At 46.7% G+C, this 24,280-nt stretch overlaps 1 long non-coding RNA gene and 1 pseudogene across 1 annotated transcript in view; one reads left to right on the forward strand and one right to left on the reverse strand.

Moving 5' to 3' along the window:
• LOC139232933 (uncharacterized) overlaps positions 1-22,880 on the forward strand; it is a 36,964-nt gene extending 14,084 nt beyond the window's left edge. Inside the window, exons 2-3 of the long non-coding RNA XR_011588115.1 lie at positions 12,555-12,615; positions 22,519-22,880. This is a non-coding gene — a long non-coding RNA (uncharacterized lncRNA). The remainder of the gene's footprint in view (positions 1-12,554; positions 12,616-22,518) is intronic.
• LOC139233048 (exosome complex component RRP42 pseudogene) lies at positions 1,301-8,050 on the reverse strand (annotated as a pseudogene).
• Positions 22,881-24,280: the final 1,400 nt, after the last annotated feature.

The raw sequence follows: 24,280 nt of genomic DNA on the forward strand, positions 1-24,280 counted from the left end.
GAGCAGCCAACCCCAGGACACAGCGTGAGTCGCGACCCCCCCCCCCCTGCCGGGAATGATGCCGGACCAGGGACTGGAGAGGTACAACCTTCCCAGTGACCCCAATGCAAATGTTGACAGATTCCAGATTATTCCATGCACACTCCTGAGACCTTACAGCAAATTTTGACACAGGAACGAGACCTCCCCCTCACGCAAATATCGGTATACTCCCGGGACACCCACAGTAAACATCCACAAATGGTCAGGGAGTCCCTACAAATATCAACATCTTCCTCATGATCTCGATACAGATATCGACACTCACGGCACGCCCTGTAAATATCCCAAGGGCTCCCTGAAAATATCCACACACTACCAGGGTACCTTGCCCATACCAATATTGATATCCTCCTGGAGACACCCTATAAATATCATCATAGTTCCAGGGTCCCCTGTGAATAATGGCATGGTTCCGGGGACCCCAAGCCAAGCATTGATGGAATTATGGGACCCCAGAGTAAATAATGATGCAGTCTTGGGGGCCATCTGCCAACTATAGGGACACCTGCACTTATTGCCATACTCCAGGGGTATTCCCTCATGCAAATATCATTCTACTTCCCCCCTCATACCCCACCCCACCCCCCGCTTTCAGGTAAATATCAACAATCCTGGCCCCACGGTACAAATCTCCATGTCCTAACTTCCGAAAAAGCAGGGTCAACTCCCCACAGAAAACCAGTACTTTTATTGCAGAGTAGACTTTTTTTTGGAAATATAGCAACATAAACTTGCTAGCAAATCAACAACAACAACTTGTATTTATATAGCGCCTTTAGTGCCTTTAACGTAGTAAAATGTCCCAAGATGCTTCACAGGAGTATCATGACAAAAAAATAGCAGTGAGCCACAGAAGGAGAAATTACGGCAGATGACCAAGAGGTAGGTTGTAAGGAACATCTCTAAGTAGGAAAGAGAGGTAGAAAGGCAGTGAGGTTTCAGGAGGGAATTCATAGAAAAATAGAAAATAGGTGCAGGAGTAGGCCATTCGGCCCTTCAAGCCTGCACCACCATTCAATAAGATCATGGCTGATCATTCACCTCAGTACTCCTTTTGTGCTTTCTCTCCATACCCTTTGATCCCTTTAGCCGTAAGGGCCATATCTAATTCCCTATTGAATACATCTAATGAACTGGCATCAACAACTCTCTGTGGTAAACAATTCCACAGGTTAACAACTATCTGAGTTTCTCCTCATCTCGGTCCTCAATGGCTTACCCCTTATCCTTAGACTGTGACCTCTGCTTCTGGAATTCCTCAAACAAGAAATCCAACTTTTTGCCGTTTGTTTCCTAAACTTTCTTCTTGCTCCAAAGTGGTCTGTAATGATTTATGCAAATCTTTTCCAACACATTTTCCTGTCTTTAACATTTCAAAGACACTGGCTGGATCCAAGCTGCCGCCGCCCAGCTTCCTGAAGCAAGTCATGGTCCCTTTGCTGGTGACAGAGACCAACAGGCTGGCCATGCAGCATGCTTCCTCCTGCGAGGTGGCATCGACCACATGCCTGTGACCAATCTTGAGCCGAATGCAGTCAGAGGGATCATCTAACAACTCAATTTCCTTGGAATCTTCATCACCTTCGAGAACTCTGACCTTTGGAATTCTGGTATTATGAAGTGCGACTTTAACTGCGATGGAGATTGCATCCAAAAGGTTCCCACCACATTCCAGCAACAGTACATCTACATAGAGGATCCAGCAGTGGTCTCTGGGAGTGATACACAGTGCCTTTAGCATCGAACAATTGGTACAGGGTGTTGGCGATTTTGGTGCCAAGGTTATCCCCTCCAATTTCTTCAAACTCGGGTTGCATTGGCAGAACAGTCCACAAAGAATTCCAAAAAGCCTTCGCTGGGCCTCTCCAGTTTGGGCATTCCCATTTCAGCTTTGACACCAACGAGAATACCTGTGTGACCAATCTTCACTCTCGCAGATCCACTTGTGATTGACACCACATCCGTCTCTATTTCAATATATCTGTAACCTTCACAGCCACGGCCATCAATTCGCAGATCATCCTGCACCCCGTGCATCACATAAACCTTCCCCGCCTTGGGCCCAGGCAACAGAATATTGAGGGATAAATATTGGCCAGGACACCGGGGATAACTCCTTTGCTCTTCTTCAAAATACTACCATGGGGATTTTTTACATTCACCTGAGGGAGCAGACGGGGCCTTGGTTTAATATCTCATCCGAATGATGGCACCTTTGACAGTGGACTGTCAGCATAGATTTTTGTACTCAAGTCTCTGGAGTGGGACTTAAACTCATGACCTGCTGACTCAGAGACGAGTGGGTTACCACTGAGCCAAGGCTGACAGGTGACCAAAAACTTGGTTAAAGAGGTAGATTTTAAGGACCATCTTAAAAGAGGAGAGGGAGGCTGAGATGTTTGTGGAGGGAATTCCAGAGCTTAAGGCTTAGGCAACTGGGGGCAAAGTTGCCAATGGAGGATTAATTAAAAGGCACTCCTTGGAGGCTGGGGTCAAAACACGTGGTTGCTGGAGAGTACAAGCATTTTTATTCGGTGGGCAGCCTGCACTGTGCCCAGCCTCAGTGTGCCAGATCCTGGAGCTAGGTACAAGAGGTGGAAAAGAATTCCAATTTCCAGCAATGTCATCTGCCATTTTGAGGTCAGAAATACAGAATTAAAAAAGTAAAAATTAGGAATTAGGCATCAAAGTTAAATTAAATGTAGTGAATTTCACCCACTGTTGTGGATATACAGGAGATTTATTGAAGGAACGAGTAATCAACAAGCTATCAGTGACAGGAAAAATATTAGAGACCATAATATGAAAACAACACAGCATCATTAATAAAGATTTGAAAAGGTTAATGATTGGCAACACGGAAACACCTTATGGTCATTTTTTAAAACGATGTCACGGCATTGGTGAACTAAAGTATTGATTTATGTGTAGGCTTTTGCAAACTACTGTACATCGAATCTTCCAGAAAAGACTTGAGCTCAAAAGACTAGAAGCAAAATTAAGGGGAGAGTTACTGAGCTTGAACACTAGAATTCCCCCACTGGAAAAATAAATTAAATAAATGAGGGGTTAATCACCAAGTGAGCAATTACAGAAGTGTTGGCAGAGGCCTAGGAACAGATCACCTTAATATCCTCTTGGTTTGGGAATGGTGCTGCCATACGTGGGCCAAATGAGGCCAAAAAAACACTGAAGATGGATATCTAAGCAAGAAGAAAAACTGATCACCAATCACAGCAGGATAGAAAGTCTGCACCCATCCCTTACCCACATCTCGGAGAAAGTGCACTTCCTCATAGGGTCGGTGATGGTGGTGGGGGGTTTGGGAGCCCGGCTTGGGTCTGACCGGTGGCTGGTGCATGGAGTGAAGTGGAAGTGAAATTTGAGTCTCCGACCTTTGTGCCCTTATTGCAGAAGCCAGCTCCCTCATGGCATCTGCCATCGTCTGCACACCCTCTGCAATGCCCACCCTCAGTTCCCATCTTAGTGCAGAGATTTCACCCGATAGTGTGGCAATCTCATCACGCACCCCAGTGACGGCCAACACGAGTGCTCTTGTGAGGGCATTGGTTTCCTCACCCAATGAAAAAACCTGATTTACTTCTGCTCATGGCTGCCTCTCAGGAGAGACTGGTCGGCTTCTCCTTCCCTTTGCTATGGGTCTATTTAGTGGCAACTCTCCAGTGCGAGGCACAGGCTGGGATGGTGGGGCACTGGGTGTCCCAAAATGCACTTCCCGACCACCACTCGGACCCGCGACCTCGGAAGGTGTGAACCAATGGAAGGATGCCAAGGAGCTAATGGAGGATTCTGGCTGTGTGATGCCTTGTGATATGTCATGATCGATATCGCTGTCAGCATTCTCCTGAGCACACATTTCCATGGACCCCTCCTCCCCCCCACCCACCTTGGTCATGCATCTGGATCGTCAGGATCTTGAGGAGTGTCGTCTTCTTCTGCAAAAGACAACACAACAGTCAAATGGTTAGCAGCACAGGAGGGGGCAGGATGGGTGGCATGAGTAGTCTCACGCGTAGTAAACCAGTCAGCAGGATGATTTGAAGGGCTACTATGCATTTTAATGACTCACCCTCACCCTCGCGTGTGGGTCCAGCTTGTGCAGAGCTGATTCTTTTTCTGCCGGTGCGAGTCAGCAAGGCAACAACCCTCTGTTCCAGGGGTGATAGTTGGTGCAGATTTGGCGGACCTCCTCCTGTTCTAGTTCTCTCCCTCTTGTTGTGGGCCAATTTCTTCTGCAAAGATGAAAATATAAATTGTCAGACATGGTGCGCTTCTGATGGGTGGGACACATACAGATGGTCACATTTTCCACTGCAATTCAATTTAAAGATGAAGATATTACACTCACTACTTGACCAATGTCCTGCCATTTATTCTTGCACTGGCTTCCAGATCTTGCAGTGTTGACCCCAGCAGAGAATTCTTCGGCAACGAGGTTCCACCTTTTCTTCATTTCCTTGGAGGAGACCTTTGATGGACCACTCTTGCTGATATCCAGCTCTAGCCATTTCTCCTCAAAAACTGTTACTAAGTTCTCCACTTCCTCATGGAGGAAATTCTTGGTTCTTCTCGCATGCTCTTGCACCATTCGTCTATTGGACTCAAACGCAGGTAATGTTCAAAGATCACACTTACACCTCTCTTACACCTATCCAGCACTACTTTCCACTCTTGCAACACAAAAATCAATATTCAGACCTCACCTTTATATATGCTCATAGTCACTTATTCTGAGGATGCTCACCCTTTAATTGGCTGATTGCCAAGCTTCCTGTTACACAGCATATGCGCGCAGACTGGAGCGCCCATTGCGCATGTGCACACACTGAAACAGTCTTGCGTGCCCCCTGCCGGCAATGCACCACACGCTGGGCATAAGCCTCGCTCCTCTGCCAGCCGACTGAGCAAGCACGGCCAAAGTTCCGCCCCCTCCCCCCACACTCTGCTGCGCGACGCCGATGGATACGGACAACGAGGGAGCGGCCAAATTCACAGGTAGATTTTTGGCGCTTTTTCTCCTGCAGGAAGTTGGCGCACCACATCGAGATATGCCGCTCTAAGCGGCTGGGGAAATTTGGGGCCTAGAAGTTCAGAACAAGGCAGCACGATTGTAAACCTGGAAAGTCATTTTGGCAACGCACAAGCTACTCCTCACAAAATGATTGCAGATTTATTAAATAAACTATCACTGGAGTTTGGAGGAGGGAATGCTGAAATGAAAAATATATTCAGAAATTAGCATGGCATAATTTTTGGGTTAGGACGAACCTGTTGAGTAGAAGGTTGGATTTTGAGCAAAGTGGTGATGAGGTTGAGATTAAGGAAACAAACCCCGAGGAACAGACTTAGAAAGTGTCAAACTGAACAGTAAGGCTAGGAATTTCACAATATTGTCGCTGTTCGTTAAACCATTTGATAATCTCATTGCTTTCAAAAAAGATTAGTAATCTTCAATCCTTTGTGCAATGAGTATGGTTGACTGGTTAGATTCCTCACCTTGTGTGATACCAGTCCTCACAGGCCAAAAGGTTTCCAAGTTTGATCTCTGGATTGCGCTGGGCTAGCTATTCTCCATTGATGTGTATGTATGTATGTTTCTATGTGGCAGAGGAGGTTATAGGCTCAGGCTCTCTGGGTTGGGGAAAGGGATATTAGGCATGGCTCCCGCTCCTGATTACTATCCAGTGATCCCTGCTACAAAGTGCGGGTGTGTTTCGAGAGCATTACGCTTGACTACAATTTCTGCGGGATCAAATAGAAAACTCTTGTCAATGTATTTACCAACTAGTTACATTTCCTTCCTTGACTTCAGAAGCAGTAGTCAAAACACATCACTGGACTGTGGCTTAGATTATCTGTAGCTAAACAAATTTATTACCCTTTAACCAGATAAATGACACACTGTAGATTTACAGTAGTTACAGTAGTTGCCTCTGCTGTAAACTGGACCAGATACCTTGGCTGGAATTTTCTGGGGTCCGAGCGGGGTTGATCGGAGATGGATCAGGTGAGAAATTCAAAATAAGTTGGAACGGGTCGGGAATGCGCCATCATCCCACCCCCACGTGCCTTTCCATTGGGATCGTTTGCCGGTGAGGCAGCTTCCCGACCGGTAGAGGCGGACGACCAAATTCAAATCATTAACAGATAGTTGTCAGACCCTTAAGAGCATTTTTCAGCCTAACTTTTGAATTTCCCTGGCTGCCCACGGGATTATCGCAGCTCGGGGACCAGGCCTGTCAGCATGAGGTGGGAGTTGAGTGGCCATTGCTCCAGCTGATTAGATGGCAGCATGAAATGTACGAGAAAAGCTCCCACCACAGCTGGTCACGTTCCTCAGGCAGAAGCTGCTGCTGACTGCATTCCCAGCATACATTTAGACTGCGATTTCGCCCACCGAGGCGGGCTAAGTGCGGCCGAGGTAAGTGGCGGACTTACACCCCGCTCCCGGTTCCATCGCGCATTGTGGAAGTGATTTTGCCCTGATTGGGCTTGTTAAGCCTGTCCAGCGAGGTGCCCGGCCAATTAAAAGGAAGTGGGTCTGATGAAGTCATTTGATGAGGTATCATCAGTCAGTTTCGTTAAAGGGAGCATGCTCACATTCATTTTGACAGTTGTGCTGTCAGTGTTCTGCAGTATTGAGGTGCTGCAAACACTGACGAGTACTGCACAGAGGTGCACAACTGCACTCAGGCTCTCCCATGACGCCCTCCATATGCTTATGGAGAGAGTGACAACATGCAGGGTGGTTCTCTTCCCTTCCAATGGGTGAAAGAAACCTCTCCAACAGGCCAAAGCAGCCTGGCTGCATATTGTACAGGAGGGCACAAACAGGGATGTCGTCAGGAGGATTTGGCTGCAGTGGGGCAAACATTTCAATGATCTCAGTAGATCACAAAATGTTACTGCAAATCCACACTCAACCTCCTCCTGCTGTGCCACTCATCACATCCCCATCACTCTGCCTTCCCTAACCTACCACTACACACTCTTATTCACATCAACTTACCTATATAGATAATATGATAATCTACATTATCACATTCCCATCTCACTAGCCACCCCTCACACTCACCTTCATCTTTGTGTAATCATACCAACAAACAACACACAAGGATAGGCACATGGATGTTATCGCCAATGTTCATGTCAAGTTTCTGTTGATTTGATGTCAAACATTGAAATCTTTGTTTTCAACACTTCGTCTTCTTTATTTTCAACACTTCACCTTCTGTGTGCACCTTTGGAAGTGGCTAGTAAGTTGCAGTGAATGGTGAGACATAATAATATCCCCCGCAAGGGTGATGCGTGTGAAAGGAATGACTTGGGCATTATAGGGGTGCTTTATGGTGTTGTTGTGGGGTGGTGCCAATCTGGCGCATCATGTGGCAGCCAGGATATACAGAATCAAGTGAAGTAAATGTGGCCATGGGGAGGCCATTCCTGGCGTCCCGGGCAGCAATGTGGTCGGGTGCTGATGCCCTGTAACCTGTCCAGCATCAGGTGATTGCAGAGCAGTTTGGTGTTGATGTTGGTGATGCTGGTGTGCCTGGTGCTGCTGATGTTGGGGCTGATCATGGTGGGATTCTGAGGACTAAGGTGAGATTTTTTTCAACGGCACTGATGCTGATGGAATAGATGGCAGCTGAAGTTGAAATGACAGAAGCGATCTGTCAATGGTGAGAGAGGTTGCTCCAAGATAGTGACAGTGAATAGAGAGTTTACTCCAAACATTTCCAAACTGCATAATGCTGGGAAGTGTCTTCCAAATCCTGAAGGCTGCGGCTTCTACCATTGGAAAGTGAACAGCTGTGAAATGGTGGCATTTATACCATTTTTGCAGCTGTCACCTATTCAAAGCAATGGAGAGTCAGTGAAAACCCGACATACTTACCTGACGTGGTTTCCGAGTGATGGGAACCTCTAATAAAGTTGGGAAAATGGTTAGTAGCTGGTAAAATGCTGCTAAAATACCTTTAAGCACCATCTTAAGTATTTCAATTGGCTGACCCGTCGCTTAGTGTTAGGTCCACAAAGTCGCGCTTGGGAAACTTACACGGAGGCGGGTTCAGAGCGGGGTTCTGCCCCGCTGTCAATCTTTTAAATTTTGACAGTTGACCTGCCTCCGAACCTGCCCTCTGAGCGCAGGCAAAATAAAGCCCTTAGTTTTCTCCAGGCTGCAAGTGTTTCAAACAAAGTCACCATCCAGTCGCAACTCATTGTTACAACCCATCACACCAGTGACATCTTGCTCCTCTGATCTCTACTTGGCCTGCCATCTATTCCATCAGCATGGGTGCCATTTATACTGTGTCACCTTGGTCCTCAGAATCAGACCACAATGAGCCCCAACACTAGCAACACCGGGCACACCATCAGCACATACAACAACGCCACCAAACTTCTCCTCAACCATCTGATGCTGCACCAGACAGAGGGCACCAGCGCAGGGCTGTCCCACCTGTGACAGAGACTGTGACTCTCGTATTGGACTGTACAACCATCTAAGAACTCATGCTAAGAGTGGAAGCAAGTCTTCCTCGAATCCGAGGGACTGCCTATGACGATGACCCCCAACACAGGGTATAAAGGCAGGGGTTGAGCTTTCCCAACATGACAAAGCAGCAGTGCCAAAGGAGGCTCAGGCGATCACGCCAGGTCATCGCAGACATTTGCAGCTTGCTGGAGGAAGACCTGCAGCTCAAAAGAGCGGATGGACATGCCTTACCAATAGCTGTCAAAGTCACCAGTGTCCTCAACTTTTTTGCCTCAGGCTCCTACCAGAGAGCTGCAACAGACATTTGCAGGATCTCACAGTTGGCCATCCCCATATGCATAACACAGGTCACCGATGCCTTCTGTGACAAGTCAGCCAATTATATCAACTTTGCCACTGATGAAGCCAGTGTTATTGAGCGGGTGCTCGGCTTTGCCACTCTGGCTGGTTTCCCATGGGTGCAGGGTAACATAGACTGCACACATGTGGCTATTGGGTCATCCCATCATAAACTAGGAGTCTTTGTCAACTGCAAAGGCTTCCACTCCCTCAATGTGCAGCTGGTCTGCAACCATAGGAAGATCATCATGCATGTGTGTGCCAAATTCCCAGTGACCATGACTCTTTCGTCCTTAGCCAGTCCACTCTCCCTCAGCTATTGGCTTTTCCAAACAGACTTTCCGGCTGGCTGCTTGGAGACAATGGCTATCCACTGAAGACATGGCTCATGACACCTTTGAGGAGGCCATGTATTGAGGCCCAGGAGAGATATAATGAAAGCCACATTCCCACCAGATGTGTCATAGAGCAGACAATAGGCATGCTCAAAATGCACTTCCAAAGCCTGGACAGATCTAGAGGAGCCCTTTAGTAGCCCTACCAGCTAGGGTATCCAGAATCATCATGATCTGCTGCAACCTCCACAACATAGCGCAGCAGCAAAGATTAGTGCTGCATGAGAAGCAAGGCACCAAGCACACAGCGTTTTAATAGGAGGAGGATCAGGAGGAGGAGCATCAGTTGGAAGATGAGGAGGAGCAGGAGTTGGACTAATCTGCGGGCCAGATCCCACCAACACCCGAGCACGTTGTTGCCCGGGAGCCAGGGATGGCCTCATCATGTCCAGATTTAGTCAACTTTACGCAGTACACACATATGGCTGCCACAGGCTGCGCCAGATTGGCACTACCCCACAACAATACCATAAAGGATCGCTACAATGACCAAGCCATTCCTTTCACACTCACCACCATTGCTGGAGGTAACGATGTGTCTCACCATTCACTGCAACTCACTAAGCCACTTTCAAAGGTGCACACAAATGTGCCCAAGATAGCAAAGTGATGAACATAAAGATTTTTATGGTTGACAATACATTAACGGAAACTTGACATTAACTTTGAATAAAACACCCAAGCGGCTCCCCTTGTGAATCTAATGGTGTATCAGCTTTCTCTTCAGCGTGCTTCTATGAGGTGCAACTCCTGTGGCTTCAGCAGAGGTAGAGGCAGCACGCTCACTTCCCTGGTGTGACTGCTTTGACTCTGGGTGGATGTCCTCTGGGTGTTGGAGCCTGTGAGGGCCCTGCCAAAGTCTGTTCGCCCTGCCACTGTTCAGTGGCCAACTCGGCCATCGCTTTCCGAGGAGTCATCTGGGGCTCTGACTGAGGGTGTGGCAACGGGGGAGAAATGTGAGAACTTAGAGAGGAACCCACACTCCCATGGCCCCTCTCACCTTCATCCCTCTCATGGGCCACCCACACTTTGCTGCTAGCAAAGAGCTGGAAAGCACCTTGCTGCACAGCAGTGGGACCATGAGGACCCATGTCTATGCTGATATCCCTCCTAGAGAGGAGGTCTATGAGCAACTGCCATCTATGCTCCATAGACAGCTGCTCTATACAGGTGGCCATCCTTTCCAAGAGCCTACAATTGCCATCACCTGCGACAGGGTGGTGCTTGTGTTGGAGATGGGCTCCTCCATTCTCTGCACATTTGTACACATCGTGGTCGCAAAACCTGTCAGAGTCTCCTGCACTTCTTGCTCCCCCTCCAGGATCACCCTCTTTCTCGATGGCCCCGAGACTCATCGTCTGCATGCAGCTGAGCAGAGCTGGGAGTGTCCTGCGCCCTCCGGCGAGGAGTCTCCACCATTGTCCCTGTTTCCACCATCTGTTCTTGCTCACTTGTGACCTGTGACGGACCCAGTGACAACACTACTGTGTGACTTTGCACTGGTTCTGGGTGCACTCATCTCTGGTGATGGTGCACCCTCAGAAGCTGCCGGCTCCTCTGAGGAATCGTCTTCCTCTTCCTCCTGGTCAATAGTGTGGGGAGGGCGGAGACTCTTGATGGACCTGTGGGAAAGTAAAGAAATGGGTACGCATACCATTATGCACATTCAGTGGCTGATGATATCAGTCCCCATGTGAGTGACTGATGTATGCCATATGGCTGTATGAGATGTAATTCTGTCACCAGGTTGCTGAGATGTCCCCCTCTCTCCGTCACCCACCACCAGCTGCTCCCCACATTTCAAATGCAGCGTCCTCTGTATGTTGTGTGGGTGGCAAATAATAGAGGCCCACCTCCAGTTCTCTCCCTCTCCCTCTTATTGTGTGCTCTGTTCTCCTGCAAGGAGAGAAAGAAAAGAAGGTTGAGTGAGAGTGATGGAATGAGTGTAAGGAATGCATGAGTTATATCTTTAGAGGGAGACTATGATGGATTGGGATGGTAATGCCAAGTGTCCTCCTTGGAAGTTGTTAGTTGGTATGATTGGACTAGGATGAAGGTGAGTGTGAGGGGTGGCTACTAAGATGGGGATGTGTTAATGTAGAACGAGCGAGAGGGATGGTTTGACGTGCAAGGTATGTTGGTATGAGTAAGGATGTGCAGGAGTAGGGTTGGGAAGGCAGCGTGATGGGGATGTAATGACAGGCACATCAGGATGAAGTTTAGAATGGCTATGCACTCACCTTTCCTGATCTAATGAGATAATTGAAACGTTTCCGGCACTGCACCCGGGTCCTCCTCACCACATCCCTACTGTTGACATCCCCTGCAATTTGGAGCCAGGCTCTTTTCTCTCTTGGGGAGATCGCTTTCGCCCATTTGAAGGATCAGGACCTCCCTGCATGCTCTGACTCCCTCCACAAGCATAGGGAGGGAGTCATCGGAGAATCTGGGTGCAGCCCTCTGTCTCTGTGCAGTCATCTCTCCAACTGTTTGTAGCAATCAACACCTCCAGTGTACTGCCAACCCACTCCTAGATGAACCTTCAAATGCAATGTAGCCATGGCACCTTTAAATATCCCAGCTGAAAACATGCCATGGATGATGTCATCAGACCCGCACCATTTAATAGGGCTGGGTAACATGCAGGGCAGGCTTAATCGACCCCATTAACGCAAAGTCGATCTCAGCAGCCTGACGGAAGCAACAAAGGGTTCATGACCTGCCACACCGACCGCCCGCACCCGACCCGCCCAGGTACAGAACATTTCGGCCCAGGGTCTTGAATATTAACTTTTATGTGGTGGTTTGTTTCTGACCACCAATGGAGCCTCTGTGGCCTATATCGCTATAATAGCTTCAGGTCATGACTTAATTTGAGCAAGACAAGCTGAGAAGTAATTTTTATAAAAAATGATTAGCCGCATTTTTTTAATGGTTCCTCAAACTCAGAAAGAGCTGTCAATTAAACGTCTGTACAAATTAAATGCACAAGCTGCATGGTGCATCCACCAGACACCTGTCCAGACACAATGTGGGTAATTTTAACACCAAAAATGTGTTGGGTGAGAAGTTAAAATGTTAAAAACCTAAAACAGGAACCCAACCCACTTTGATCACGACCACTTCTGATTTTAATGGAGGCGGGATGAAGGGCAGGCGACCAATCCACTCTCAGAAGGCGGGACACTTGTTCAAATTTTTTAAGGCAACTGTGTGCCTCCATTTTAACAGGATTTCTAATTTTACCCCATGTTAATCAGGTTTTCCAGGCCTCAGGAAACCCGGCAGGTAAAAGGAGACGAGAAGGGCTGAATCCATGAGGTAAGCGGTTTTACAGCCCTGCTTTTGGGCCAGGAGGAGCAGTAATGTTTGCTCTAGGCCCAACAATCTTACCCAGTAAACCTCCTCCCCTCCACCACCACGATCTCCACCTGACACCCTCACCATCACTGCTTCCCCCCACACATCACTGACCCCCACTCCCTGATCACCGACCCCTGTGTCACCGAACTCACCCTGACTCCCCCCACCTCGTGCTCTCTGACCCCCCCCCTCCGAATTCTCCCTGACCCCACACGATTTTCAACAACCCCGCAATCAAATCCTGACCCTCCCAACCATGCTCTACCTACCCATGATCTCTGCCCCCAACAATCACTAAACCTACCTTCTCCTGGGCTGCAGCCTAGCCTGGAGCATTCCCCACCTGACAGGCATCCAAGCCCGTCAATCGGGCTTGCTTCTGGGCAGGGAATCTTTTTTTTTAAAACACGCACGCCATTGAGTTAAAATTCCATGCCGTTGCCTTTCCCCTCACCCCGTTCCAAAACCCCACCGCAATAAATATCGGGGCCAATGCCTATGTTTTTGTGGCTATTTTATTAAAAAACAAGTTAACCTATTTTAACTGCATGTTTGTTGTAGCAGCAAGAAACAATAAATGCCATGATATATGATCGACAAAAATGCTGCGTTTTTGTCACATCATGGCATACATTTAATGCAAAGCTCTTAACATTTAAACTGATCCATTTGTTGACATGTAATGTTAGCACTACCCTAGTACCTTACGTGTTACCATTGTTTATAATAGATAACAAACTTCTGCTTCCAAACAAATTCGAATGGAACTTACAAATGTATGTGAAAAGGGCAAGCAAGTGACTTACTGTGCACCGTGTGTTGGCAATGTTGCACTTGCATCACCAGTGTGGCAAAAGCAGTTCCACCTATTTCAATGGACAGAAGAGGAATACCAATTGTAAACCTGCCAGGATTCAATAACGTAAAACTGCAACAAAGAATCCAAATTAAAACCATTAAAATTAAAAGAAAAATACAGAGAGAAAGAATCTCTAAGCACAAAACAATTGTCAACAAGCGCTTCCAAGTTGAAAGCTGTGTGATGTGGTGCGTCGAGACTTCTACAAAGCCGTGATCAGGTTCTGCATGAAAAGCTGCCAGAGAAGCTAAAACTGTGAGGATTCGAGATATAATTGGAATAACAAAAAAAGGGAAACGGTTCAGCCAATTTCATAGCCATTCCTATTTTACAGAGTAATTATTTGCAACAGATTTTTGTCTGTCCTTCTGCGCATGCGCATTCTTCACTCCACCCACAACGTGCTATGCATGCGCAAACACCTCGAACCCAAAACCGGAAGTGGGGCCTGTTTCGTGAGGATCTAGACGGACCCCAGAACTGCTGCCGACGGCGTTGCTTTGCTAGTCTGAGTGTTGTGCCAATAAATTTCGTTACATTTTTTACATTATTTCCATGTCATGTGTTTGATTTACCCTACAACATTTGGGTCAGTGACTATTGGCAGCTGCTGGGGCTTTTGGTTTAGAATTTGAAAAGCAATGAACTTGGGCTGCGATGGGGCAGGAACTTGAGCTGGGATGGAGCATGAACTTGGGCTGGGATGGGGCAGGAACTTGGGCTGGGATGGGGCAGGAACTTGAGCTGGGAGGGGCAGTAACTTGAGCTGGGAGGGGGCAGGAGGCAGGAACTGGGACTGGGAGGGGCAGGAACTTGGGCTGGGAGGGGGCAGGAGGCAGGAACTTGGGCTGGGAAGGGCCAGGAACTTGAGCTGGGGGTGGGGCATGAACTTGGGCTTGGGGGAATCAGAAAGTTGGGCGGGGAGGGTCAAGAACTTGGTCTGGGATGGGGCATGAACTTGGGCTGGGGGTTGTCCGGAACTTGGGCTGGGGATCAGGAACTTGGGCTGGGATGGGGCAGGAACTTGGGCTGGGATGGGGGAGCTCCCTCTTGTCTGGAGTCAGCAGTCACAATGGATCGTATTAAACTGTGCAAAGTCACTGAGAACTTGGGCTGGGCGGTTCTAATTACACAATCCAAAGAAATTGCTGGGTATGTCTTATCCTCCAAGGGGACCAATCAGCAATCAGATCATATGACCAAGGGGACCCAATCAAAGCATTTTTCTGCTGCAAATAAGCAGATCCACTATTTTGTTGGGGTGTGATGAGGGCGGGGGTGACGCATTCAGTGTATGGCCCCAGGTATAAGTGTTGCGACTCTAACTATTTCTAACACACTGGGGACTAGAAATTTGTTGCATTTCGGGTGCATATGAATGCCGCCCGGGTGCAAGGCTGGCAACAACTCCCGCCATAATGAGCAGGAGTTTAGCGGCGGCACTACAGCGTAGCGCCCCGATGTCCTGCGCCCAGTGACCATGGCATCATCGCCGTGCATCGCCCCATCAGCAGCCTGGCCCTGAAATACACTTTCGCCCCCCCTGCAGCAGCGCTGGGTGAAAGCCCCGAAAACTGCAGGGGACGCATCTGAGGCGGCCGGCCGCTACCGGAGTAAAGATTAAAGACGAGGTGGCTGAGTCAAATGTTTTTTATAATTACCTTGGTTTTCCCGCTGCTGCTCCGTTCTCTTTGCAAATTCCTGGCCGCAATCTGTCCAGGTAGGTGCTTTTTTCATTTGTAGCGTCGGGAGCGTGGGCCCTTCCTTTTAATTGGGGGAAGAGTCCCTCAGACGCGGCAATGCTGCACAGCCAGTGCTGTGGTCCACTTCCTTACAGGGGCGCTAATGGTGTGGGCACCTCAGCAGCGCTCACTTCCTTCCGGGGCCGGTAACCCAAATTTCTTCAGAGTCTCGCACCTCCCGGATGTTACTGCCCCAAAGCGGGGCGATAAAGAATTTCACATCCAAAAGCTTTTGGATTCAGAAGCTCAGCTGCAAATTGGTTAAAACAGGTGACAATGTCAAAATTGGCAGAACAATTGAACAAATACTTTGGTTTTGTCTTCACTAAGGAAGACACAAATAACCTCCCAAAAATACTAGGGGACCGAGGGTCTAGCAAGAAGGAGGAACTGTGGGAAGTGAGCGAAATCCTTATTAGCCAGGAAATGGTGTTAGGGAAATTGATGGGATCGAAGGCCGATAAATCCCCAGGGCCTGATAGTTTGCGTCCCAGAGTAATTAAGGAAGTGACCCTCGAAATAGTAGATGCATTAGTGGTCACTTTCCAATATTCCATGGACTCTGGATCAGTTCCTATGGATTGGAGGGTAGCTAATGTAACCCCACTTTTTAAAAAAGGAGGGAGAGAGAAAACAGGGAGTTATAGACCGGTTAGCCTGACATCGGTAGTGGGGAAAATGCTGGAATCAATTATTAAAGATTTAATTGGATGGCATTTAGAAAGCAGTGACAGGATCGGTCCAAGTCAGCATGGATTTATGAAAGGGAAATCATGCTTGACAAATCTTCTAGAATTTTTTGAGGATGTAACTAGTAGAGTGGATAAGGGAGAACCAGTGGATGGGGTGTATTTGGACTTTCAAAAGGCTCTTAACAAGGTCACATACAAGAGATTAGTGTGCAAAATTAAGGCACATGGGACTGGGGGTAATGTACTGACGTGGATAGAGAACTGGTTGGCAGACAGGAAGCAAAGAGTGGGAATAAACAGGTCCATTTCAGAATGACAGGCAGTGACGAGTGGGACACGGTAAGGTTCAGTGCTGGGACTCCAGCTATTTACAATATATATTAATGATTCAGACGAAGGAATTGAATGTAATATCTCCAAGTTTGCAGATGGCACTAAGCTGGGTGGCAGTGTGAGCTGTGAGGAGGATGCTAAGAGGCTGCAGGGTGACTTGGACAGATTAGGTGAGTGGGCAAATGCATGGCAGATGCAGTATAGTGTGGATAAGTATGAGGTTCACCACTTTGGTGGCAAAAACAGGAAGGCAGATTATTATCTGAATGGTGACAGATTAGTAAAAGGGGAGGTGCAATGAGACCTGAGTACATCAATCATTGAAAATAGGCATGCAGGTACAGTAGGCAGTTAAGAAAGCAAATGGCATGTTGGCCTTCAAAGCAAGAGGATTTGAGTATAGGAGCAGGAAGGTATTGCTGCAGAGGCACAGGGCCTTGGTGAGACCACACCTTGAGTATTGTGGGCAGTTTTGGTCTTCTAATCTGAGGAAGGACATTCTTGCTATTGAGAGAGTGCAGCGAAGGTTCAGCAGACTGATTCCTGGAATGGCAGAACTGACATATGAAGAAAGACTGGATTGACTCGGCTTATATTCACTGGAATTTAGAAGAATGAGAGGGGTTCTCATAGAAGCATATAAAATTCTGATAGGATTGGACAGGTTAGATGCAGGAAGAATGTTACGATGTTGGGAAGTCCAGAACCAGGGGTCACATTCTAAGGATATGGGGTAAACATAGAAACACAGAAACAGAGAAAATAGGTGAAGGAGTAGGCCATTCGGCCCTTCGAGTCTGCACCACCATTCAATAAGATCATGGCCAATCAATCCCTCAGTACCCCTTTCCTGCTTTCTCTCCATACCTCTTGATCCCTTTAGATGTAAGGGCCATATCTAACTCCCTCTTCAATATATCCAATGAACCGGCATCAACAACTCTCTGCGGCAGGGAATTCCACAGATTAACAACTCTCTGAGTGAAGAAGTTTCTCCTCATCTCAGTCCTAAATGGCCTACCCCTTATCCTAAGACTGTGTCCCCTGGTTCTGGACTTCCCCATCATTGGGAACATTCTTCTCATATCTAACCTGTCCAGTCCCGTCAGAATCTTTTAAGTTTCTGTGAGATCCCCTCTCATCCTTCTAAACTCCAGTGTATAAAGGCCCAGTTGATCCAGTCTCTCCTCATATGTCAGTCCCGCCATTCCAGGAATCAGTCTGGTGAACCTTCGCTGCACTCCCTCAATAGCAAGAACGTCCTTCCTCAGATTAGGAGAACAAAACTGAATGCAATATTCCAGGTGAAGCCTCACCAAGGCCCTGTACAACTGCAGTAGGACCTCCCTGCTCCTATACTTAAATGTCCTAGCTATGAAGGCCAACATACCATTTGCCTTCTTCACCGCCTGCTGTACCTGCATGTCAACTTTCAATGACTGATGAGCCATGACACCCAGGTCTCGTTGCACCTCCCCCTTTCCTAATCTGCCGCCATTCACATAATATTCTACCTTCGTGTTTTTGCCCCCAAAATGGATAACCTCACATTTATCCACATTATACTGCATCTGCCATGCATTTGCCCACTCACCTCACCTGTCCAAGTCACCGTGCAACCTTTTAGCATCCTCCTCACAGCTCACGCCGCCACCCAGTTTAGTGTCATCTGCAAACTTGGAGATATTACACTCAATTCCTTCATCTAAATCATTAATGTACATTGTAAAGAGCTGGGGTCCCAGCACTGAGCCCTGCGGTACTCCACTAGTCACTGCTTGCCATTCTGAAAAGGACCCGTTTATCCCGCCTCTCTGCTTCCTGTCTGCCAACCAGTTCTCTATCCACATCAGTACATTACCCCCAACACCATATGCTTTGATTTTGCACACCAATCTCTTGTGTGGGACCTTGTCAAAAGCCTTTTGAAAGTTCAAATACACCACATCCACTGGTTCTCCCTTGTCCACTCTACTAGTTACAAAAAATTCCAGAAGATTTGTCAAGCTTGATTTCCCTTTCTTAAATCCATGCTGACTTGGACCAATCCTGCCACTGCTTTCCAAATGCGCTGCTATTTCATCTTTAATAATTGATTCCAACATTTTCCCCTCTACTGATGTCAGGCTAACCGGTCTATAATTACCCATTTTCTCTCTCCCTCCTTTTTTAAACAGTATTGTTATTTTAGCTACCCTCCAGTCCATAGGAACTGATCCAGAATCGATAGACTGTTGGAAAATGATCACCAATACATCCACTATTTCTATTGCTACTTCCTTAAGTACTCTGGGATGCAGACTATCAAGTCCCGGGGATTAATCGGCCTTCAATTCCATCAATTTCCCTAACACAATTTCCCGCTTTATAAGGATATTCTTCAGTTCCTCCTTCTCACTAGACCCTCGGTCCCCTTGTATTTCCGGAAGGTTATTTGTGTCTTCCTTCGTGAAAACAGAACCATAGTATTTGTTTAACTGGTCCGCCATTTCTTTGTTCCCCATTATAAATTGACTGCAAGGGACCTACTGTTGTTTTCACTAATCTTATTCTCTTCATATATCTGTAGAAGCTTTTGCAGTCAGTTTTTATGTTCCCAGCAAGCTTCCTCTCATACTCTGTTTTCCTCCTCCTAATTAAACCCTTTGTTCCCCTCTGCTGTATTACAAAATTCTCCCAGTCCTCAGGTTTGCTGCTTTTTCTGGACAATTTATATGCCTCTTCCTTGGATTTAACACTATCCTTAATTTCCCTTGTTAGCCACGGTTGAGCCAGCTTCCCCATTTTATTTTTGCTCCAGACAGGGATGTACAATTGTTGAAGTTCATCCATGTGATCTTTAAATTTTTGCCATTGCCTATCCACTGTCAACTCTTTTAGTTTCATTTGCCAGTCTATTCTAGCCAATTAATGCCTCGTACCATCGAAGTTACCATTCCTTAAGTTCAGGACCCTCGTCTCTGAATTAACTGTGTCACTCTGCATCTTCATAAAGAATTCTACCATATTATGATCACTCTTTCCCAAGGGGTCTCGCACAACAAGATTGTTAATTAGTCCTTTCTCATTACACATCACCTAGTCGAGGATGGCCAGCCCTCTAGTTGATTCCTCGACATATTGATCTAAAAAAAACATCCCGAATACACTCCAGGAAATCCTCCTCCACCGCATTGCTACCAGTTTGGTTAGCCCAGTCAATATGTAGATTAAAGTTGCCCATGATAACTGCTGTACTTTTATTGCACGCATCCCTAATTTCTTCTTTGATGCTGTCCCTATCCTCATTACTACTGTTTGGTGGTCTGTACACAACTCCCACTAGCGTTTTCTGTCCTTTGGTATTCCGTAGCTCCACCCATACAGATTCCACATCATCCAAGCTAATGTCCTTGCTTACTATTGCATTAATTTCCTCTTTAACCAGCAACGCCGCCTCACCACCTTTTCCTTTCTTTCTATCCTTCCTAAATGTTGAATACTCCTGGATGTTGAGTTCCCAGCCTTGGTCACCCTGGAGCCATGTCTCCGTGATGCCAATTACATCATATCCGTTAACTGCTATCTGCACAGTTAAATCGTCCACTTTATTCCAAATACTCCTCGCATTGAGGCACAGAGCCTTCAGGCTTTTCTTTTTAACACCCTTTGTCCCTTTAGGATTTTGCTGTAATGTGGCCCTTTTTGCTTTTTGCCTTGGGTTTCTCTGCCCTCCACTTTTACTTTTCTTTTTTCTATCTTTTGCTTCTGCCCACATTCTACTTCCCCCTGTCTCCCTGCATAGTTTTCTATCCTCCTGCCATATTAGTTTAACCCCTCCCCAGCAGCACTAGCAAACTCTCCCCCTAAAACATTGGTTCCGGTCCTGTCCAGGTGCAGACCGTCCGGTTTGTACTGGTCCAACCTCCCCCAGAACCGGTTCCAATGTCCCAGGAATTTGAATCCCTCCCTTCTGCACCACTCCTAAAGCCACGTATTCATCTGAGCTATCCTGCGATTTCTACTCTGACTAGTACGTGGTACTGGTAGCAATCCTGAGATTACTACTTTTGAGGTCCTACTTTTTAATTTAACTCCTAGTTCCCTAAATTTGTCTTGTAGGACCTCATCCCGTTTTTTATCTATATCATTGGTACCTATATACACCACGACAACTGGCTGTTTACCATCCCCCTTCAAAATGTCCTGCACCCGCTCCGAGATATCCTTGATGCTTGCACCAGGGAGGCAACATACCATCCTGGAGTCTCGGTTGCGGCCACAGAAACATCTATCTATTCCCCTTATAATAGAACCTCCTATCACTATAGCTCTCCCACTCTTTTTCCTGCCCTCCTATGCAGCAGAGCCACCCACGGTGGCATTGACATGGCTGCTGCTGCCCTCCCCTGATGAGTCATCCCCCTCAACAGTACCCAAAGTGGTGTATCTGTTTTGCAGGGGGATGACCGGAGGGGACCTTCCTTCTACTGCTCTTCCTGTTGGTCACCCATCCCCTATCTGGCTGTCTAACCTTTACCTGCAGTAAGACCAACTCATTAAACGTGCTATTTACGTCATTGTCAGCATCGTGCATGCTCCAGAGTGAATCCACCCACAGCTCCAGTTCTGCAATGCGGTCTATCAGGATCTGCAGGCGGATGCACTTCCCGCACACATAGTACAGGAGGAGCATAACACGTGTCTGAGCTCTCCTGCCATGACTTAACCCCTAGATTAACTTGGCAACAATAATGCTAAATGTTACTTACTGATAAAGAAAAGAAAAAGAAAAATCTACTCACCAATCACCAGCCAATCACTTACCCCCTTGACTGTGACGTCACCTTTCGATTTCTTTCGACTTCTTTTTTGCCTTCTCTCCCTGCTGCAGTTGCACGAGCTGGCCTTTATAGGCCACTCCGATGTCCCCGAACCTCTTGTGACATCACACTTTGTTTTTTTTTCCTCCCAGGTCAGGGAGTCAGCACTGGTGGGGAAAACAAGAAAAAGCATCACCTCCTGCTCCCACTTGCCCAAACTCTCCCACTTACCAAACTCTTACCTTTGCACTCTGACCTGCCGCTGCACTCCGAGATGAGGAGAAACTTTTTCACCCGAAGAATTGTGAACCTATGGAATTCTCTACCACAGAAAGTTGTTGAGTCCAGATGGTTGGATATATTCAAAAGGGAATTAGATGTGGCCCTTACAGCTAAAAGGATCAGGGTATATGGAGAGAAGACAGGAATGGAGTACTGAAGTTGCATAATCAGCCATGATCTTATTGAATGGTGGTGCAGGCTCGAAGGGCCGAATGGCCTGCTCCTGCACCTATTTTCTATGTTTCTATGTTTCTATGTTTCTATGTTTAAAGAGGGCAGTCTGATCTGAGGAAGCAGGCTAGGAAAAGAGGTGGATAAGGTATGTATTTGGACAGAACAGTGACAAATGAAATTGATTTGTATGTATGTGTACAGAGATAAAATGGCAGCATACATATTTTCTGGTGTTGGAATAGCTGAGGATGAATTTAAAGGAGACCCATGGTATCAATAATTTCACAACTTAATAGGTCCCATCACATAAAGCAGCAATCAACAAGCCAATTTAACTGCTTATTTATATAGCCAAAACAAGTGAGCACAAGTTATAAGAAGCAAGGCTAAAACTTTACAGTGCTTTGAATTGCTTTCAGCTTAAGCATTCAATTTTTGTTGTTGAGGTAGAAGTGGGACATTCCTGCCCTGGAGATGTTGCGGAGAAAAGCCAGAAGACTGATCTCCAACATCAGAGAACTGAGTTATCATGCAGTGCTGGAAAATCCTGAGCTCTTCTGCCTTGAAAGTGGATGAGTGAAAGGGACCTTGCAAAGAGTTATATTAACAGAGTAAAAGTCGATCCAAACACGACTTGAAATTAAACTGTGATAGTTGAACAAAGTGCACAGGACTGATACCAGGCAGCAGGATGATGAGTCTGTCACAATTCAAACCATAAGTTTATTTCCAGTATCTGTGAGATTTGGCTGAGGTATTTGAAATTTGCGTTATTGTCGGTGCAGATCTCTAAATGAGGCAGTCCATACTCTGAAGGTATGGCTAGAAATTGCACTGAGAGGAAAACTAGGCCCACGATAACACTGCTGCAATAGGCTTTCATGACCGAGTTGCTCTTGATAGCCTAATTTTCCAGATTAACTGCATGCATAGTCTATTAAATCTGTCTGATTGTTGCCTGTGTTCACCGGAGACAGGTTTGTGAAGGGAAGGAACCTGACGATGTCTCATCGACTGGATGGACAGCTTAGCAGCCAAAAAATGCTGCTTCTGACAGAGAAATGGAGCAGCCTTCCCCAGTTCATTAGTCCTTCTGGGCTCATCAAGATAGAGACGTGTACTCTCAGACTTTGTGGTAGTAAGTCAAAACTTCAAGTCTAATTTATTTTATGGGTGCTGGTCGAGGTTTAGTATTCAGCAAGTTGGTGAAGTGTTGCATTTTGTGTTGTTATTGTATTTACAGAGGCATAGATTAGAAATTCTGTAAGCAAGTGTATTGACTTTATGCTGTCGCTGAACTGTTACCTCCAATAAAACTGATTTGTAGGTCATAGCCAAAGTCACATGGTTTGATAGAGTGTTTCTTCTTCTGCAATCTGATGACTCGGAAACCACAAGAGAGCTGATGCCAATTCCGTGAGCGAATTACTCTAATACGGGTTTCTGTTTGACCTCTGGACAACAATAGATTAACTTATATAAACAAACAGAAAATGCGGAGAACACTCAGCAGATCAGGCAGCATCTGTGGGGAGAGGAAGGTAGGGTTAATTTTTCAGGTCTTGTGACCCTTTCACTAATTACTACATCACAGTAAAAATGTGCAACAACTAGAAAAAAACACAGCGGATATATCACAAGAGAACATCGTCGATCAAGCCCAGGGGAGCTTAGAAGGTGGTTAGCTCAGCCACACAGAACAGCAGCAAGGTCCAAGCTTTGATCGCTAGTGCTGAGTGAGCTGATCTCACCTGGTGTGGTCACAGGGTTGCCACAGTTGACTTTAGTGCCCAGTTAGGGAGAGGATATTCGATTGGGATTACCATGTCCGAGTGCTATCTGGCAACCCCTGCTCAAAACGTACATGTGTTGATATTCGGTAAGGACAGATCACGCTCGGCTGTGATGTCACATGTGGCCAAATAGTCTGCTGACACGCAGTTGAGATTGGCACATAAAATGGACAGTTGGGCAAGGCACAAGAGGGAAATTGGGCCAAAAGAACCTTACACAGCAATTGTCAGAGAAGAATTAGCGAAAGGAAAATCACTATTTAAAATGAACCAACATCAGAAATCAAGGTGACTGATCAACAGGTATAATCAGTGCACTAGATTGTGAGCAGTAGTTCGTTAATGTACCTGAGCTGGAATACTGACAAAGGACAGAGAGCAATGGTTAGTGAATATATCCGAGTCAAAGGTCAGTGAACAGTGGTTATTAAATGTACCTGGGTCAAAGGATAGTGAGCAGTGATTAATGAATGTACCTGAATGAGAGCACACACAGCACTGCTTTCCCCCTCAAAATGAGATGAACAGGCATTGAAATCGAGACTCCCCACTCCTACCCTTGCTGAAATAAAGGAAAGACATCCAGAATAGATCATCACAGCAAGTGCCCAGTACAAGTGCTTTACAGCATCTATGCCCTTCCAATCACTCACAGAATAGATTGATGGGCCAGCAAAACAAATCAGACATGCTGCCAAGCCATGAAAACATAAAAAAAGTTCAGGCTCACAGAGATTGGATGAGTATTAAATAGCGTCAAAAAGCACACGGGACTAGAAGGAATTATGCCCATCGTGACAATAACGTGGTGAAATACTGACAATGAGAGGAGCACATGCTGGAGCTGTAAAAAGCAGGCAGAGCAAGGTTCGATCATTGATGCCCTTGCCTGATTACCAAGCCCTGAGATAACCATGGGATGAAAATTCTTAAACATCCTTTCTAC

The sequence above is a fragment of the Pristiophorus japonicus genome, chromosome 20 (assembly GCF_044704955.1).
Source record: "Pristiophorus japonicus isolate sPriJap1 chromosome 20, sPriJap1.hap1, whole genome shotgun sequence".
NCBI lineage: Eukaryota > Metazoa > Chordata > Chondrichthyes > Pristiophoridae > Pristiophorus > Pristiophorus japonicus.